The sequence below is a fragment of the Eurosta solidaginis genome, chromosome 1, assembly GCF_040869045.1.
Source record: "Eurosta solidaginis isolate ZX-2024a chromosome 1, ASM4086904v1, whole genome shotgun sequence".
Taxonomy (NCBI): Eukaryota; Metazoa; Arthropoda; class Insecta; order Diptera; family Tephritidae; genus Eurosta; species Eurosta solidaginis.
Window position 1 is genome coordinate 344,500,323 of NC_090319.1, and position 19,921 is coordinate 344,520,243.

Below are 19,921 nucleotides of genomic sequence, written 5' to 3' on the forward strand. Positions count from 1 at the left end.
TACAACTTGTATTCACCTCTAAAGTTATGGAAGGATTTTTAGCGAACAAGCAAATGGATGTCATCTACACGGACTTCAGCAAAGCATTTGATACCGTCAACCATGAGTTGCTTATTCATAAGCTTGATTTACTGGGATTTCCGTTTCACCTATTAATGTGGCTGAAAAGCTATCTTTCTAACCGGACCCAAAAAGTCCTGTTCAAGTGCAATCTGTCGGAATCGTTCGGAGTTTCCTCCGGCGTACCCCAGGGAAGTCATCTAGGCCCTTTGCTCTTTGCCCTTTTCATTAATGACTTGCCACAGACAATATTATATTCCCATACTATAATGTATGCGGATGATGTAAAACTTTGCTACACTTACTGTCCTACCGATTTGAATTCCTTGGATCTTCTTCAGGCCGACTTGGACTCGTTCCAATGTTGGTGCACAACAAATTTACTAGCTTTAAATTGCTCTAAATGTAAGCATATGACATTTCACCGAGTGAAGCCAGCATTGAAATCTTATGTAATAGATGGTACGCCTTTGGAGCGTATATCTATTGCAAATGATCTAGGTGTCCTTTTTGATCCGAAATTGAATTTTAACATGCATATTTCATCTATAGCCAACAAAGCGTTGGGTTTACTTGGATTTGTTAAAAGATGGGCTAAAGAGTTCGATGATCCGTAACTCACTAAGGTTATTTACACATCGCTGGTTCGTCCAATACTCGAGTATTGCTCATGCGTTTGGTCCCTGTTTCTCAAAAGCATATAAAGCGTCTTGAGTCAGTTCAAAAGCAATTTTTGATATTTGCATTGCGCGGCCTTAATTGGGACTCAAGTCTCCACCTTCCTCCATACAGAAGTATACTTATTCTTATTAACTTACCCACCCTGGAAAATCGGAGAATATTATTAGGGATATTGTTCATCCATAAGCTCATTATTGGAGAAATTGATTCTGCGGACCTCCGTTCCTTTCTATTTACCCCTTTGTCGACGAAACTTTGCTAAAAATAATCCTCTTCTTATCTGGTGCGCGCACTACAATGACTTGTATAGCTGTATCAGTCTTGAATGTACTTTTGCCACTATACGTAATGCAATACTTGCCTATCTAATTTAAGAGATACAAGATAATTTAATTTGCCGGCATTTTATTCCTTCCATAAAAGACAGGAACTATCTCGCTTAAGGATGGAGGAACATTTAACAACATGTATCATTAAAAAGGAACAAGACAGTACTGTGTTGATTGGAATCTGGGGCATTCCAACAATGTAAAAAACATGCTTTTTCATGAGTCACTGACCGGAATCGTATGCATTCCGGCAGTATAATCTTATGGGTCAGGCATCGAGCTGATTGGAATCCGGTGCATTCCAACAACACAGGTCATGTTACTTTTTTATGCCTTGTGATGGCGTATCCTCATTACACTACTCTTAGCACTGCCGGATTCCCATGACCTGCTGATTGGAATCTTGTTGCATTCCGAAATCATGATGAGCGGAATCTGATGCATTCCGCCAGTTTAAGATTTCGGAATAAGTTCTTATTTCTGCTTATATTTCTTATTATTATTATATTCTGAAATTAAAGAGTAATGTTCATTAATATTTCTTTGTTTGTAATATAACATTGTTGAAATCTCGATATATATTAAATTTTATCTTTTGAGTTGTATATTTATATATCTTTTATATTATGCAGTCGACCATAGTTTATCGTCGACTTTAAATAATAAATAAATAAATAAAAATATAGCATATATTGTTGTCTGAAAAAATCATAGAGATCGGTGGTACATATATTATATACCCCATATAAACTGTATTTTTTTGCCCCTTTTTTACGACTAGAAGCTTCAAAATTCATAAAATTTCATCAAAAAGTTACGTTTACGTCATATATAGTTGAAATACGTGATTCGTAGTCATAGTTTTTACACGCAGACCACAAAAAACCTGAAACTTTGCATCCTCGCACAAAGTAACTACCTATTTTTTATTTTATATTTATCTTAAAAATCGTTTAGGTATGTAGATCTGTTCACTATATATTTCTTATCTTATATATCCGATTATTCGGAGATTACGAATGGGATAAGATTATTGTTAAGCCCCATTCATGAAAGGTATGAAGTCTTCGGCACAGCCGAAGACAGTCCCGTCCTTACTTGTTTTTTATAGTATTTAACAAACTATTAGATAGTAATTTCAGTAATTTTATTTACTTGGTGTTTCAACACGTTATTATACTCAGCGTGCTTTGCACACACAGTATATTAACTTTGATTGGATAACGGTTGATTGTCAGGTATAAAGGAATCGAGATAGATATAGACTTCCATATATCCAAATCATCAGTTTCGAAAAAAATTTGATTGAGCCATGTCCGTTCGTCCGTCTGCCCGTTAACACGATAACTTGAGTAAATTTTGAGGTATCTTGATGAAATTTGGTATGTAGGTTTCTGGGCGATCATCTTAGATCACTATTTAAAATGAACGAAATCGGACTATAACCACGCCCACTTTTTCGATATCGAAAATTTCGAAAAACCGAAAAAGTGTGATAATTCATTACCAAAGACGGATAAAGCGATGAAACTTGGTATGTGGGTTGACCTTGTGACGCAGAATAGAATGTTAGTAAAATTTTGTCCAATGGGTGTGGCACCGCCCACTTTTAAAAGAATGTAATTTAAAAGTTTTCCAAGCTGTCATTTGGCAGTCGTTGAAGATATCATGATGAAATTTGGCAGGAACATTACTCCTATTACTATATGTGTGCTCAATAAAAATTAGCAAAATCGGATGACGAACACGCCCACTTAAAAAAAAAAAAAAAATTTCAGTCAAATTTTAACAAAAAATTTAATATCTTTGCAGTATATAAGTAAATTATGTCAACTTTCAACCCCAGTAATGATATCGTGCAATAAAAGACAAAAATAAAAGAAAATTTCAAAATTGGCGTGGCTCCGCCTTTTTTCATTTAATTTGTCTAGAATAATTTTAATGCCATAAGTGGAACAAAAATTTACCAATCCTTACGAAATTTGGTAGGGGTATAGATTCTATGACGGTAACTGTTTTCTGTGAAAATGGGCGAAATCGGTTGAATCCACGCCCAGTTTTTATACACAGCCGGCAGTCTGTCCTTCCGCTCGGCCGTTAACACGATACCTTGGGCAAATATCGATATATCTTTACTAAACTTAGTTCACATACTTATTGAACTCGCTTTATCTTGGTATAAAAAATGGCCGAAATCCCACTATGACCACACCCACTTTTTCGATATCGAAAATTACGAAAAATGAAAAAATGCCATAATTCTATACCAAATATGAAAAAAGGGATGAAACATGGTAATTGGATTGGTTTATTGACGAAAAATATAACTTTAGAAAAAACTTTGTAAGGCTCACTCCCTTTTAAAATACTCATTACCACTTTTCATTTGATACCAATGTCATACAAACACATTCCAGAGTTAACCTAGGTTCACTTTGCTGAGTATGTAATGTTCGGTTACACCCGAACTTAGCGTTCCTTACTTGTTTATAATAATTTTTTCATTATTGTTTATAATCAGTTTTCAATTTGAGTGTGCCATCTTTGATTTTTGAGAGGCCGTTATCTATGGTTATTAAGTGGGATGATGAATAATCGTGGATTTGGACATCCGCATGTGCCATGCAGGCAAGGAGACTGAAAAATGGGTTCATTTTCTTAATGACCATGAACACTCAATTATTGCTTATATCTAAAATCGTACGCCTATGGCATATTGCTCGATTTGACTTAAATTTAAGGAGATTAATTGTATTGAACTTAAATTCCTGTATATTAAATATTAGTCATTATCATTATTATTAATTCTGTTTCTTTGGTTATATAAGATTTGCATAATTAGAACATTCCTTAAACCTTCCTTTACTATTCTTTTTAATATTATTATAATTTGTAATTTTTATTTTCATTCGTCTAACTGATTAATTTTTAGAAGAAAAACAAAAATTTCCTTCTTCCATCTTTCTTGCTTTTTTGTTTCTTTGTTTTTTTTTTTTAATTTGCTTACTTTTTTTTTTTTATTGAACCTTAATATGGCTTTTATGCACCGACTTTCCCGACTGAGTTGTAACTGTATTTCCCTTGTCTTCAAGTACTACTTCCTTCCTGTAACGGGGTGACAATTTATTTCCTTTTCGCTTGTTTAATTTTACATAAATCACGTCATTAGCACTGTATATCCTGAAATCTGTTCTTTTCTTATTGTGGACTTCTAAATCTCTTCCTTGTTTAATTTTCAAGTTTTTTATGTTTTCGTCTTTGTCCAGGTCGACTGGGTGCGATCCAACTGTCTGTCCAAAATATAATTCTATAGGCTTTCGTTTAGTAGTGCAATGCGTTGAAAAATTGTATTTGTATAGGGATCTATCAAGGAGATCGCGGAAATCGGAATGAACATTTTCTGCTTTGGTACATCGCAATAATTTCGACAAGGTGGAGTGGAATCGCTCTATCTGTCCATTCACTGTGCTTTTATATGGTGGGGTTCTGAATATTTGTACTCCGAATCGATTCTGTAGCATGAAGGTTATGGGAGCCAAATTCAGGGATTTTTTATTATCTATCACAATGTTTTCGGGGTTTATATATCCTCGGATGATCTGGACTTTACTATCTTTGCTTGGGCGTATTTCGAAAATTTGTCTATTGCTGTTAACACTATTTTATTGCTGGTATAATACAGGTCTACGTGAACAATATGTCCTTGATAATTGGGGATTGGATTGGCTTTTAGAATGGGGTTTACTGGGTGTCCCTCGTACTTATTTTGAAGGCAAATCCTACACTGTTTGCAATTTTTTTTTATTTTCGCGTTCATCTAGGGAAATTAACATCTCTCCAAAAGTTGAGCTTTATTTTCTGTTGGGTTGCAATTAGCTATGTTGTTTTCGCAGATAATTTCTGTTTCCTTTTCAGATTCGGTAAGGATATCCTTCACAAAATTTCGCGGGTAGCGCACCCTGTATCTACTGAAGTGGGTTTGGTAAATGGTTTGGATTCTTCCTAATATACTGTCTTCTGTCTTTATGCAATTGTAACCGAGGGATTCAAATATTTTTTTAATAAAGTAATAATACTATCTTCCGTGAATTCTCTCTCCACTATAGTGTGCCTATGATAGGTTGGGAAAATGATTTGAAACTGGTATGAGGAGGTCTCACCTGTGGAAATGAAAAGTTGATTCTTGAATGCATTGATGGGTGCGTCTGTATAGGGTATCAACGTTTGAACCGAGCTGTCGTCGCTATGTCGTGTTGCTGTTAAGGAATTTATCTGTTCTTGTTGCGGTGGTCTATATAGTCCGTACGCAACTACGTTCATTTTTCCAGGTTTGTAATTTAATTCGTAATTGTATTCCTCAAGTATAGCTTTCCAGCATTTCATTTTATTTTTTTTATTTTTGTTACTTAAAGCATAAGTTAAGGGTTGGTGGTCTGTGAAAATTTTGACTTTTGCCGAACCGTAAAGATAGTTACGCAGAGATTTCAATGCCCATAAGATGGCAAGCATTTCCTTCTCGCTGGCTGCGTAATTTTCTTCTGTTTTTGAAAGGGTCCTGGATATGAATGTAATGGGTATATCTTTCTCCGACATGACTGCACCTAATGCGTAATTGGAGGCATCGGTTGTCAGCTTAAAGTCTGTGTTCAAGTCAGGATAGGTCAGCATTACTTCTCCTGAGATAAGAATATTTTTAACTTTTGTAAACGCTGCCATTGCGTCCTCATCAAGGGTGATCTGCTTTTTTTCCGATTGATTTTTAGACACGCGTCCCTCCTCCCCTCTTAAAAGGGCTGTAAGGGGTTTAGCTAGCTTCGCATAATCTTTAAAGAAGCGGTGATAATAACCCGACAGACCCAACAAGGATCTGAGCTCTTTGAAGTTCCGGCGTTACAATGAATCCTAGAAATTCGACCTCCTATTGAAAGAACTTGGACTTATCCAGTTGTACCTTCATGTTCTCATCTTCGAGTGTGCCGAAAATACTTTTTAAATGGGCTGTGTGAGCTGCATCAGTTATGGTGAATATTATGATATCATCTTTGTAAACGTAGCAGCAATGTCCTATGTAGTTTCGCAAAATGTCGTCCAGCGTTCTCTGGAAAATTGAAGGTGCGTTATTTAAGCCAAATGGTAGCGTGGTGAATTCATACTTCCCATTATTTATGGAGAAAGTGGTCTTTTCTATATCTGAATTCTTTAAAGGAATTTGGTGACAACTACTCTTCAAAGGAAAGGACCTCGTTAATTTCGATAATAGGGTAACGGTCTGCTCTTGTTACAGAGTTTAACTTTCGATAATCTATCACCAGTCTGTATTGTTTGTTGCCCAGGGAATCTGGTTTTTTATCCACTACCCAAACGGGTGAATTATAGGGTGATCGCGATGGTCTTATGATGCCGCCTTCCAGGAGTTTATCAATTTGTCTTTCGACCTCTGATTTTAGGGACATTGGGTATGGGTAACATCGAGTGTAGATAGAACTGTCGGTCGTCGTCCTAATTTCCGCTTCCATTACAGTCGTATATGTCAGTTTTTCATCGGGTTCTGCGAAAAGTTTTAGTGCTGGTAACAGAGATTATGAAGCCCTCCCTTTTGTTCCTCTGTTAGGTGCTCTGTTTTTATTTCCAAATTGTTCACCGATCTTGACAGCAGTTGCTTAATTTTAATTTTCTTACCATTTTTAATAATTATGTAATCTCTAGAGGTATGAATTACCGCATTCAACTGTTTGAGGCTGTCATTCCCAATGATGCCGTGGAATGACACCAATGAAGGCAAAATGAAAAACTTAAAGCGTTCCTCGTTTAAACCGAAAAGATTTAGAAATATATGATGCGATACTATTACTTTACCTCCGACGGAGTTCGCGTAAAAAATGTTTTCGTTTGGTAAGGGGATTTTTGCTAATGAAGGCTGTATGTAGTTTTGTTGGAGCCAGTGTCTATAAGGAATTTTAATACCTCTCCATTGCCGGTTTTGCGCTGGACGTAGGGCAATGTCGAGTGCGTTAGTCTAAAAAATGAACGTCGCAAAACTCTTCGCCTTCTTTTTCGTTGTCACGTGCATACTGCGAATAATCCTGATAGTAGTCTTCCCAGGATTGATCGTGTCCGTATGTACTTGCTTCGCATTGTTGTGTTTCGGCTACGATGGCGTCAGGAGATGGTTCTATATGCTCTATCCGTTGAAGTTTAGGAGCAGCATTTCTATTGAATTGTCCTGTGTGCGCTGGGGGGTGGTCGCTTCGACGCTACGTTGCTGTATCCTGGCCTGTTCATGTAATTGATATTTCTTGTTTCCATCGATTGGTCCACGTCCATAGGAGTGGGTGGTTTTGGTTGTACCGTAGATGTGGATGTTGATATTGCTGATACTGAAGTTGTTGGTATTGAGGTTGCTGATATTGATGTTGAGGTTGATTGGGAAATCGGGTAAATGGAGACATTGATTGGGGGAAATGCGCAAGGTGCGGGTAAAATGGTTTATTGGATTGTTTCCCCGGTGGGAGTGCAGGCTTTTGTTGGTATGTGCCCAATGATGCTGCAGGTAGTATTGGTCTTCTGGGTAAATTGTACTGGCTGTTAGAGTGAGCAACTCTGAAGTTCTGGTTTTCCAGTTTAATGCATAAATGTTAAGCTTCAGGCAAATCAGACGGTTCCTTCATGCCGAGGAGTCTGGACAGATCACCCGATAGTCCTCGAACAAAGGTATCTAGTGCCTTGTCACGGTATGTACGCGTAAGGACACGCATGGCCTCCCCGCCAACATCCATGCAGGATACCTTGTTGAGTATCAGCGAAAGGTGGGAATACACCTCCACGTAGAATTCCTGTACCGATTTCCTGCCTTGGACCAAACAAGTCATCTGGTACTCCAGGGTGCTTAAGTCCCGTTTGTCAGCATAATGTGCTGTGAGGCACTGGGAAATTGCTTTTCAATTTAAGGGGGTGTTGTAGGATTCGAGTGCAGCGTCTGCACTGCCTACAATCTTGTTGCGAATTACGCTTAGGATGCCAAAGAACTTGGGTGAACCTATGCTTGGTTCATAAATCTTTAGGGTTCGCTCTACACTTTTCCAGGGATCTCACGACGTCGGGCACTTTGTCCATGGGGAAGAGGTTACTTCGAAATTGTTCGTCGATTAACTGGTCCGTTAAGGGTTGTTATGTGGGACGAAGTACGCTCCTAACTTAGTTATTATTAGATCCTTTATAAGGTTCCTAAAATCAGGCGAGGCATTCATCCATTGGGGAATGCCAGTTGGTTGCAGCTGAGGTGGTTGTTGTGCTGGTGCCCCTGCTGCAGGTGCACCTATATTACCCAACAAAGGTGGTCGTAGCACGTTATTTTGGGCCATTTTGATTTGGCTTTATTCTATGTGGTGATTGGTGGAACTTTATTTATTTTGTCAATCTCTGGAGGGTCCCTTTTGTGGTGAATCGCAGAGTTGTGTTTAATATTATTATCGGAACTTTGTTTTTATTATGAGAATGAAAAATTTCAAATCTAAAATATTAACTTTCTCTTCTTTTTTTTTTCTTTCTAGAATTGTATTCTCACTTTTTTCTCGAATTTTAAATATTTATTCACTAAAATATTAACTTGTTCCTAAAACTTATTTTCTTTTCTTTTAAAAATAATTCTACTTAAATAATTTTTAAATTTAATCTTACAGCAACACAACAAGCATGGAGTAAAGATGTCTTCCCTTTTCCTTCTGGGTACTTGGGATCTCTGCTATTGCACTCGAATTACGCTCGTAACGGCGAGCCTCTTCGGATCGACTTATGCACTTCTACTTCGCGACCGGACCCTTTGACGTTGGGCGCCAGTTAATTTAGAACGAACTAAATTATTAAAAAAATATTTTTTTCTACGGCAGGAAGCCGTGTGATTTTTATTTAATGTCAAAAATAGAACTGATTTACAATTTGGAAAGATACTTATTTATATACCCTGATCTTCGCTGTGCGTCACTGCTTGGTGAATATTCGTTGTTGCGCCGCAGCTCAGAAAATATGGCCTTGTTTCAAGATATGGTATCCAGATATGCAGTCAGCAATTTTGACGGATGTGCGTTAAGACATCTTATGTAGACATGCAGTCAGCGCTTTTGGCGATTGCGCGTGTAGAATTTCATTATTTGTATCTGGATACTTTGTATCAGCGTGAGAGAATAAATTTCTGGTTTTCAAATGTTTGTTATGTTAACTTATACAAAGCACACACATGTTAGTGTGTTTTACTCGAGTCTGCGCACACATAAGCTGCATGCTAAAAATTTATTCTGATTGCGCACAGCTTCTAAGTATGGCATATAAGGATTTCCCAATAAATATTGAAGACCACCGTGGTCCAGCTGATTGAAACTTACTAGTACGACTTCGGCTTGACCATGTGCCAAATATTTCAAAGAAACTTTATATGGCGCTTTATCTGAGTTTGGTTAATCGGTAACTAATACAGCTGTGCACGACACTGGTGTCGTCCAGTCAGAATTGGGAAGAATCTCCCCGAGCCATTCGAAACCAAAAGCAGGCTTAAGGGTGACCCTGTATCATGCGATTTATTTCATTTGATGATGGAGAAAGTTGTAGAAGCTGCAGAACTTAGCCGCTCTGGAAAAAAACTATGTGAGCATGCTTGACATCATTGGCCATAACATGTGGCCTAAGTTGTGTTTATTCCAAACCGGAAAATAAAACGTTAAACGGTTAGTTTGATTTTGTATGCGTATAAAACGAGGAGTCGGAGTTCTTGCGTCTTGGCAATCACATCACTGTTGGAAGCCAGCGTGGTTTGAAGTAGCGTGCTCGCATACTACAACGAAGCTCCTGTATTTAAGAGCCGTGAAAAGCAACTTCAAAATACATTAGAGTTTCTCTAAGAGGAGTGGTCCCTCAAAGTGGACAATCATGCTCTGTAACACTTTTATCGTGCTCATCCTGGAATATGGTGCAGCAGAATGAGGCAGCTTTAGGAGTGTGCAAGAGAAAAGTTTTTCGAAAGAATAATGGCGCTTCTATATGTTGGCTACTGAAATTACCGATGAGCTGTATGAACTTTCGGCTACACTGGCTAGGAATTGTTATGCGAATGGAAAAAGATGCTTCGGCCCAGAAGGTATTATTATTAAGAGGTTGAGACATGACGAGCTTAAACAATTTTAGTTTTTGATCCAGTCCGATGTATGTAATTGGGGCTGCTTACATTTCGTTAACCCGTTAAATAAAAAGATTCAAATATTAAAGTAGATACTTTTTAAAATTTATGCTTTATTAATTTAAAGAAATGTAAAACAACACTTTCGACTATATAATTTGATAATAATTAATATATTATGATAAATATGGCTTCAATCACAAATATTTCAATGTTTTAACCATGGCGGAACCATACAAGGTAGCAGCATGGTGACATACATACAAACATAAATAAAAGTTCCATGTTGTTGTAGATTGAAAAGTTTCATGTACTTTGTTTTTGCAAATTCGTTGGGCTAATGTCAAAATCATACTGCGCCGGAAGTTGACGTATCAAATCAAAAAAAAATATGTGTAAATCAGCTGTCCCGTGCTGCCACCTTGTATAGTTCCGCCATGGTTATAACAAATTAGTTGGTGTTGTGGGACGAAAGTAATATTTTTCAAATCGGGGTAAGTATTCCGCATTCTTGCTGTCTAGTACCATATTTTACGCATGTTGTTGGAAATCTATAAAAAAAAATATAGAGAAATCTTGTATAGTTTTCAGTTATGACATATGTATATTTCTAAGTGTAACACTAAAAGAAAAAAGTTAACCACCTAACCGAATTATGGGTCAATTCAACTGAAACTTCTGCCAATTTTTATCCATCGCAGATAGCTGTTGAATCAACTGTACACAAATGGTTGATTATGAGCGGACTTTTTCAACAGTTAAATCAACAAACGCCATTTTCATCATCATGTACGTTATCTGTACTTTCACCCTTATAATACCAATGAAAACAAAATTACGTCATAAGATCAAAGTAGTGAGTGCCTTAAGCGCAAGTTTCTCTTATAAATTAGCTAATGCTTTTGCATAATATTGACAGTTGTTCGCTGTTGAAATGACCAATGAAATTCGTTCTTTTACCAGAAAACTTAGATTGATTGAGACTCCCTAGCCTTACTGCTGCCTAGAGATCTGGCAGTCTGCCGCCGCTAGCAGCTGAAGCCTTGAGCTCGCGAGCAGGAAGTGCTCAATAATTTGTTGCTGCATATCGCATTTTCTACATCTGCAGTTACTGACGAGGCCTAACTTTTAAGCATGTGACGCCAGAAGGGAGTGTCCATTTAGTATGCCCATCGTGAGCCTTAAGTCTTTTCTCTTTAGAGATATGAGCAACGTTGTTATTCTTTAGGATTTGCACATGGTTTTAAAAAATTTTGCGGTCTCGCTCTTCTGTCCACGCCTTTTCTGTTCTATTTCTCTGATCATGTGCAGCTCCTGTCTTCTTTTGATTTCTCCCAAACCGATTGGCACGTCTACCGTCGACTCAACGAGTGGTGCCCCTTTTTGCCAATTCATTACCGTTTTTGTGACTTTTACCTTTATGACTGGGAACCCAGTATAGATGTATGGTCCGGCCTGAGCGAAGTCTCTACAATTCTTCTATGTATTCCATGACACTTCTTGATGGAGGACTGTTTGAGATTCTTGCCGTGATCGCCGCCAGACTACCAATATATATATCGACGCGACTGCAGCTAAAGCAAGTTTCCTCCAGGATTTCTGATGTTTTCTTCACGACTACAATTTCCGCCTGAAAGACAGTGTAGTGGTCTGGCAACGTGACACAATAAACCGCAGACCTGATCCCTCCGGTTACATTGGAACCAACAGTATACACGTGTATACAAACTATGTATCATTTCCGCACCCTTGCGCCACTGTTACCACAAACTAATACTTAAATTATTAACTATAAGTCCCACTTGCAGAACGGAAAGTTTTAACTCAGATTTAGCCTCACATGAATGGATAAAACTTATATCATTTTGACATATATTAAAAATAATTCTGAGTTAAAAAGTTCTGCAAGCGGGCCTTAGAATATTATATTTCAAATAAAGCTGAGAAATCTTACCTAAATTCGGCCGGTTGTTCATGGTACTCCGATTCGCACAATAGTGATAGTATCCAGGTATTCCAAAAATAATGTTTGGTGACTTGTTTTCTTCAAATTGTTTATCTAATGCCATCCACCCTCGGGTATTCGGAAACTTTTTAGCTGTTTTTTACTATATGCGTGATGATTCTAACGCCTTTTCTACTCCAACTTATTGGTAACATGGTGCTCATCGCCAATTTGATATCTGTAATAACCTCAGAACCATTTTGATTGCAGCATCTGGGGCTTGGCACTTGACGTTTTATCGTAGATTTTTACCATATTGTTCGTAAGTTTTTGATCTCTTTGTTTATTGATTTTGTTGGGTGAAGTTCATTTTTGTGGTGTTGGGGATACCACAGAAATTTTCGTTTAGTTTATTTTTTCAAAACTAGGAGAGAACCTCACCCCGAAAATTATTATTTATAAAATAATAAATACAAGCCCATTTAAGAAAATGTTTCTTATTTTTTTATTAAGATTCAGAAAACGAATTAAAAAAAAAATGCAGAATTTATGTGAAATAAATTAACCAAGGAAGAATCTTAATTTTGGAGTTCTTAGTGAAATGAAATGCAATATGAAGGAGCTTAAGAATTAGAGTTATTATACGAAGCACAGGAGAGTATTTCGATAATTGGAAGAAGGGCTTGTTTAGATTTGCTCCAAAACAAAAAAAAAAGTTAATAATGTTAATGAGTGTGAGAAAATGATGTTTTGAATATGAAGATGAGGAGATATTGTGAGGAAAGTTATAAAACTTTTTTGTGAAATAGAAAATGCTGGGAGTGCTTTTGCAGGAACAATGTACGTGGGAAAAGACTGGATTGTGGATGGTATATGTCATATTTTGTTATTCATAGTATATTTTATGTTAAATGTGAAATTTATTCTGCAATTAATATTCGGATTTTTTTTGTATATAGGTAATGATTTTATTATATATTAATTTGTTTTGTAGGGTTGTGTAGAAATGTTTGTATTTTTTTTTTTTTAATTAAAACGTGTTTAATTAGATTTATTTTTATAAACGTGTATTTTAGAAAGTCTAATATTTATGTATTGAATTGTGCAGCATCATCTTTAGTAGTTCCTTCTTCAGTGTAATAATTTTTGTGTAGACGGTGAGTTTCTTAGTCGCTATACATAGTATTGTTATATGCCTATACATACATACAATTGTGGCCACTAAAATAAGCATACGCGAAGTTTTGTGAAGCTTATTCTCTGATTTTTTTTAAATTTTTTTATCAGCACTAATATCCTTGCATGGCTCTAATCTTTTTGACATCAGAATTTATTTTTTTTTTTTTTTTCAATTTTTATCCAGCTCCGCTCTTAAACATAATTCGGGGTTTAATTTTTAGCGTCAACTGTCAGGTTTCGATGCTTTTCATAGGTTTTATAAGATATTTATTTCAAAACCTCAACTCTTTCATATTATCAATAGTTTTCAATTGTTGTCCTGCTCATCTCTTTAACATAATTCGAGGTTTAATTTTTAGGGTCAATTGTCAGGGTTCGATTCTTTTCATATGTTTTATAAGATATTTATTTCAACACCTGAACTCTTTCAATTTTAATCTACGCTTTTCATATTACCAATAGTTTTGAATTTTTATCATGCTCATCTCTTTAACATAATTCGAGGTTTAATTTTTAGGGTCAACTGTCAAGTTTCGATGCTTTTCATAGGTTTTATAAGATATTTATTTCAACACCTCAACTCTTTCAATTTTAATCTACGCTTTTCATATTACCAATAGTTTTCAATTGTTATCCTGCTCATCTCTTTAACATAATTCGAAGTTTAATTTTTAGAGTCAACTGTCAGGGTTCAATGCTTTTCACAGGTTTTATAAGATATTTATTTCAACACCTCAACTCTTTCAATTTTAATCTACGCTTTTCATATTACCAACAGTTTTGAATTTTTATCCTGCTCATCTCTTTAACATAATTCGAGATTTAATTTTTAGGGTCAACTGTCAGGTTTCGATGCTTTTCATAGGTTTTATAAGATATTTATTTCAACACCTCAACTCTTTCAATTTTAATCTACGCTTTTCATATTACCAATAGTTTTAAATTTTTGTCCTGCTCATCTCTTTAACATAATTCGATGTTTAATTTTTAGGGTCAACTGTCAGGGTTCGATGCTTTTCATAGGTTTTATAAGATATTTATTTCAACACATCACCTCTTTCAATTTTAATCTACGCTTTTCATATAACCAATTGTTTTCAATTTTTATCCTGCTCATCTATTTAACATGATTCGAGGTTTAATTTTTAGGGTCAACTCTCAGGGTTCGATGCTTTTCATAGGTTTTATAAGATATTTATTTCAACAACTCAACTCTTTCAATTTTAATCTACGCTTTTCATATTACCAATAGTTTTCAATTTTTATCCTGCTCATCTCTTTAACATGATTCGAGGTTTAATTTTTAGGGTCAATTGTCAGGGTTGGATGCTTTTCATAGGTTTTATAAGATATTTATTTCAACACCTTAACTCTTTCAATTTTAATCTACGCTTTTCATATTACCATTAGTTTTCAACTTTTATCCTGCTCATCTCTTTAACATAATTCGAGGTTTAATTTTTAGGGTCAACTGTCAGGGTTCGATGCTTTTCATAGGTTTTATAAGATATTTATTTCAACACCTTAACTCTTTCAATTTTAGTCTACGCTTTTCATATTACCAATAGTTTTCAATTTTTATACTGCTCATCTCTTTAACATAATTCGAGGTGTAATTTTAGGGTCAACTGTCAGGGTTCGATGCTTTTCATAGGTTTTATAAGTTATTTATTTCAACAACTCAACTCTTTCAATTTTAATCTACGCTTTTCATATAACCAATTGTTCTCAATTTTTATCCTGCTCATCTCTTTAACATGATTCGAGGTTTAATTTTTAGGGTCAACTGTCAGGGTTCGATGCTTTTCATAGGTTTTATAAGATATTTATTTCAACACCTTAACTCTTTCAATTTTAATCTACGCTTATCATATTACAAATAGTTTTCAATTTTTATCCTGCTCATCTCTTTAACATAATTCGAAGTTTAATTTTTAGGGTCAACTGTCAGGGTTCGATGCTTTTCATAGGTTTTATAAGATATTTATTTCAACACCGTAACTCTTTCAATTTTAATCTACGCTTTTCATATTACCAATAGTTTTCAATTTTTATCCTGCTCATCTCTTTAACATGATTCGAAGTTTAATTTTTAGGGTCAACTCTCAGGGTTCGATGCTTTTCATAGGTTTTATAAGATATTTATTTCAACAACTCAACTCTTTCAATTTTAATCTACGCTTTTCATATAACCAATTGTTTTCAATTTTTATCCTGCTCATCTATTTAACATGATTCGAGGTTTAATTTTTAGGGTCAACTCTCAGTGTTCGATGCTTTTCATAGGTTTTATAAGATATTTATTTCAACAACTCAACTCTTTCAATTTTAATCTACGCTTTTCATATTACCAATAGTTTTCAATTTTTATCCTGCTCATCTCTTTAACATGATTCGAGGTTTAATTTTTAGGGTCAACTGTCAGGTTTCGATGCTTTTCATAGGTTTTATAAGATATTTATTTCAACACCTCAACTCTTTAAATTTTAATCTACGCTTTTCATATTACCAATAGTTTTAAATTTTTGTCCTGCTGATCTCTTTAGCATGATTCGAGGTTTAATTTTTAGGGTCAGCTGTCATGGTTCGATGCTTTTCATAGGTTTTATTAGATATTTATTTCAACACCTCAACTCTTTCAATTTTAATCTAGGCTTTTATATTACCAATAGTTTTCAATTTTTGTCCTGCTCATCTCTTTAACATAATTCTATGTTTAATTTTTAGGGTCAACTGTCAGGGTTCGATGCTTTTCATAGGTTTTATAAGATATTTATTTCAACACCTCAACTCTTTCAATTTTAATCTACGCTTTTCATATTACCAATAGTTTTAAATTTTTGTCCTGCTGATCTCTTTAACATGATTCGAGGTTTAATTTTTAGGGTCAACTGTCAGGGTTCGATGCTTTTCATAGGTTTTATAAGATATTTATTTCAACACCTCAACTCTTTCAATTTTAATCTACGCTTTTCATATTACCAATAGTTTTCAATTGTTATCCTGCTCATCTCTTTAACATGATTGGATGTTTAATTTTTATGGTCAACTGTCAGGGTTCGATGCTTTTCATAGGTTTTATAAGATATTTATTTCAACACCTCAACTCTTTCAATTTTAATCTACGCTTTTCATATTACCAATAGTTTTCAATTTTTATCCTGCTCATCTCTTTAACACGATTCGAGGTTTAATTTTTAGGGTCAACTGTCAGGGTTCGATGCTTTTCATAGGTTTTATAAGATATTTATTTCAACACCTCAACTCTTTCAATTTTAATCTAGGCTTTTATATTACCAATAGTTTTCAATTTTTGTCCTGCTCATCTCTTTAACATAATTCTATGTTTAATTTTTAGGGTCAACTGTCAGGGTTCGATGCTTTTCATAGGTTTTATAAGATATTTATTTCAACACCTCAACTCTTTCAATTTTAATCTACGCTTTTCATATTACCAATAGTTTTAAATTTTTGTCCTGCTGATCTCTTTAGCATGATTCGAGGTTTAATTTTTAGGGTCAGCTGTCATGGTTCGATGCTTTTCATAGGTTTTATTAGATATTTATTTCAACACCTCAACTCTTTCAATTTTAATCTAGGCTTTTATATTACCAATAGTTTTCAATTTTTGTCCTGCTCATCTCTTTAACATAATTCTATGTTTAATTTTTAGGGTCAACTGTCAGGGTTCGATGCTTTTCATAGGTTTTATAAGATATTTATTTCAACACCTCAACTCTTTCAATTTTAATCTACGCTTTTCATATTACCAATAGTTTTAAATTTTTGTCCTGCTGATCTCTTTAACATGATTCGAGGTTTAATTTTTAGGGTCAACTGTCAGGGTTCGATGCTTTTCATAGGTTTTATAAGATATTTATTTCAACACCTCAACTCTTTCAATTTTAATCTACGCTTTTCATATTACCAATAGTTTTCAATTGTTATCCTGCTCATCTCTTTAACATGATTGGATGTTTAATTTTTATGGTCAACTGTCAGGGTTCGATGCTTTTCATAGGTTTTATAAGATATTTATTTCAACACCTCAACTCTTTCAATTTTAATCTACGCTTTTCATATTACCAATAGTTTTCAATTTTTATCCTGCTCATCTCTTTAACACGATTCGAGGTTTAATTTTTAGGGTCAACTGTCAGGGTTCGATGCTTTTCATAGGTTTTATAAGATATTTATTTCAACACCTCAACTCTTTCAATTTTAATCTACGCTTTTCATATTACCAATAGTTTTAAATTTTTGTCCTGCTGATCTCTTTAACATGATTCGAGGTTTAATTTTTAGGGTCAACTGTCAGGGTTCGATGCTTTTCATAGGTTTTATAAGATATTTATTTCAACACCTCAACTCTTTCAATTTTAATCTACGCTTTTCATATTACCAATAGTTTTCAATTGTTATCCTGCTCATCTCTTTAACATGATTGGATGTTTAATTTTTAGGGTCAACTGTCAGGGTTCGATGCTTTTCATAGGTTTTATAAGATATTTATTTCAACACCTCAACTCTTTCAATTTTAATCTACGCTTTTCATATTACCAATAGTTTTCAATTTTTATCCTGCTCATCTCTTTAACATAATTCGAGGTTTAATTTTTAGGGTCAACTGTCAGGTTTCGATGCTTTTCATAGGTTTTATAAGATATTTATTTCAACACCTCAACTCTTTCAATTTTAATCTACGCTTTTCATATTACCAATAGTTTTCAATTGTTATCCTGCTCATCTCTTTAACATGATTGGATGTTTAATTTTTAGGGTCAACTGTCAGGGTTCGATGCTTTTCATAGGTTTTATAAGATATTTATTTCAACACCTCAACTCTTTCAATTTTAATCTACGCTTTTCATATTACCAATAGTTTTAAATTTTTGTCCTGCTGATCTCTTTAACATGATTCGAGGTTTAATTTTTAGGGTCAACTGTCAGGGTTCGATGCTTTTCATAGGTTTTATAAGATATTTATTTCAACAAACACCTCAACTCTTTCAATTTTAATCTACGCTTTTCATATTACCAATAGTTTCCAATTGTTATCCTGCTCATCTCTTTAACATGATTGGATGTTTAATTTTTGGGTCAACTGTCAGGGTTCGATGCTTTTCATAGGTTTTATAAGATATTTATTTCGACAACTCAACTCTTTCAATTTTAATCTACGCTTTTCATATAACCAATTGTTTTCAATTTTTATCCTGCTCATCTCTTTAACATGATTCGAGGTTTAATTTTTAGGGTCAACTGTCAGGGTTAGATGCTTTTCATAGGTTTTATAAGATATTAATTTCAACAACTCAACTCTTTCAATTTTAATCTACGCTTTTCATATAACCAATTGTTTTCAATTTTTATCCTGCTCATCTCTTTGACATGATTCGAGGTTTAATTTTTAGGGTCAACTGTCAGGGTTCGATGCTTTTCATAGGATTTATAAGATATTTATTTCAACAACTCAACTCTTTCAATTTTAATCTACGCTTTTCATATAACCAATTGTTTTCAATTTTTATCGTGCTCATCTCTTTAACATGATACGAGGTTTAATTTTTAGGGTCAACTGTCAGGGTTCGATGCTTTTCATAGGTTTTATAAGATATTTATTTCAACAACTCAACTCTTTCAATTTTAATCTACGCTTTTCATATAACCAATTGTTTTCAAGTTTTATCCTGCTCATCTCTTTAACATGATTCGAGGTTTAATTTTTAGGGTCAACTGTCAGGGTTCGATGGTTTTCATAGGTTTTATAAGATATTTATTTCAACAACTCAACTCTTTCAATTTTAATCTACGCTTTTCATATAACCAATTGTTTTCAATTTTTATCCTGCTCATCTCTTTAACATGATTCGAGGTTTAATCTTTAGGGTCAACTGTCAGGGTTCGATGCTTTTCATAGGTTTTATAAGATATTTATTTCAACAAATCAACTCTTTCAATTTTAATCTACGCTTTTCATATAACCAATTGTTTTCAATTTTTATCCTGCTCATCTCTTTAACATGATTCGAGGTTTAATCTTTAGGGTCAACTGTCAGGGTTCGATGCTTTTCATAGGTTTTATAAGATATTTATTTCAACAACTCAACTCTTTCAATTTTAATCTACGCTTTTCATATTACCAATAGTTTTCAAGTTTTATCCTGCTCATCTCTTTAACATAATTCGAGGTTTAATTTTTAGGGTCAACGGTCAGGGTACGATGCTTTTCATAGGTTTTATAAGATATTTATTTCAACAACTCAACTCTTTCAATTTTAATCTACGGTTTTCATATAACCAAGTGTTTTCAATTTTTATCCTGCTCATCTCTTTAACATTATTCGAGGTTTAATTTTTAGGGTCACCTGTCAGGGTTCGATGCTTTTCATAGGTTTTATAAGATATTTATTTCAACAACTCAACTCTTCCAGTTTTAATCTACGCTTTTCATATAACCAATTGTTTTCAATTTTTATCCTGCTCATCTCTTTAACATGATTCGAGGTTTAATTTTTAGGGTCAACTGTCAAGGTTCGATGCTTTTCATAGGTTTTATAA

At 34.6% G+C, this 19,921-nt stretch overlaps 1 protein-coding gene and 1 long non-coding RNA gene across 2 annotated transcripts in view; one reads left to right on the top strand and one right to left on the bottom strand.

Annotated features, from left to right (window-relative positions):
• Positions 1-19,921, top strand: part of SIFaR (SIFamide receptor) — a 310,116-nt gene that overhangs the window by 10,837 nt on the left and 279,358 nt on the right. The gene's annotated exons all lie outside the window — the stretch shown is intronic.
• On the bottom strand, positions 10,320-19,754 carry LOC137237994 (uncharacterized). The gene is made up of 2 exons (XR_010949084.1): positions 12,191-19,754; positions 10,320-10,787 (listed from the first exon to the last, which is right to left on the bottom strand). It is a non-coding gene; the product is annotated as an uncharacterized lncRNA (long non-coding RNA).